Source organism: Elephantulus edwardii, unplaced genomic scaffold (genome assembly GCF_000299155.1).
Source record: "Elephantulus edwardii isolate Elephantulus edwardi_28Jun2011 unplaced genomic scaffold, EleEdw1.0 scaffold00022, whole genome shotgun sequence".
Classification (NCBI taxonomy): domain Eukaryota; kingdom Metazoa; phylum Chordata; class Mammalia; order Macroscelidea; family Macroscelididae; genus Elephantulus; species Elephantulus edwardii.
This window is the reverse complement of record NW_006399772.1, coordinates 13,855,661-13,857,172: the sequence shown is the minus strand read 5'-3', so window position 1 is coordinate 13,857,172 and position 1,512 is coordinate 13,855,661.

Sequence of the window (1,512 nt, the reverse complement as noted above, 5' to 3'; positions counted from 1 at the left end):
TTTCCCCCAGCCAGCCAGTAGAGCTAGTTTTTTTTGTTGAGCAGTTCAATGCTTAATCCACCAAACCACCAAGGCTCCTTCAATGCTATTAAAGACTAATTAAATCAGTAACTACAAAAGCCACCACCACTTCCATATTGTATTGGAGAGTGACTTTCTTAGCTTCTGGAATATTATCTTTAATTGCTGTTGCTGTGTACCATTGAGTCAGAACCAACCCCATAACTGACCTTCTGGTGGGTTTTCAGAGGCAGTTAGTTACTCACATGAGAGAAGATGGCCCAACCTTCCCCTATAGAGCAGCTGGTGGATTCAAGCCATACACCTTTGGCATTGCAAAGCAGCTCCTTGCCATTAGGCCACCAGTGCTCTCTATTGTTAATTAGTTACACTAAAAACGATTACTTTAAAAAAAGAATTCCTTTTCTTTTCATTATTGCTCCTACTCACTAGATTTATTTACAACCGCAGTTCTCATCATTTGTCAAAACTTTTATCATCCTGCACTTGTCTTGGAATATGTTCTTGGCAGGACTCTCAACTGGTTCATTCCAGTTTTACTCCCTGCTGAGAATTTACTCTTCCATCCCTGATAAGAATCTACATTTTAACAAGATCCCCAGATACTAAAATGTAGATTCTTATTAACTGAGGATCTTGTTAAACTGTAGATTCTAATTCAGGACCTGGAATGGAAAGTCAAGTCTCAGTGGGCGGTTCAACCAAATGAGCCTATTCTAAACCTCATTTCACCATCTGGCTTAACTTTGATATTTTAAAGTATTTGATATTTTAAAATTTCTTAGTTGATTTTTGTACTTGAAAAAAAGAATAAAAATGATACATTTAATAATAAGAAGAATATTATTAGAAAATGAAAAGCAGCAAAAATATTTACAGTTATAGCAGGTAGGTTATGTGAAACTTTTACCTAGACCAGGATGCTTTTGTCTGAACAGAGCAAGTGGACACTTATGTATGGTTCAAAACCAAGAAAGGAGTGTGTCAGAGAGGTATCCCTTCTCCATCTCTTTTCAATCTGTATACCAAATTAATCATTCGGGAGGCTGAACTTTATGGAAAGAAAAAAGTGGCATCAGGACAACTTGCATTGTGAAGATGACATAACCTTGCTAGCTGAAACTGAGTACTTGAGGTATTTGCTGTAAAAGATCAAAGACTTTAATATAGACTACAGGTGAAAATCAAGAAAACAAAGATCCTTGCCACCAGGTTGATAGACAGTATCATAACAGATGGGAGAGAAAAAAAATTGAAGTAGTTAATGATTTCATCTTGCTTGAATCCACAATCAACACTCTTTGCATCAGCAGTTAGGAAATCAAAAGACAAGTTTCATTGTGATAATCTGCTACCAAGGATCTCTCCAGAGCACTGAAGAGCAATGATGTAAATGTAAAGACTAAGGTGTGCCTGATCCAGGCCATGGTTTTCTCAGTTGCTTGCTATGCACCTGAGAGCTGAGCAAGGACAAAGGATGAAAAAAAAAAA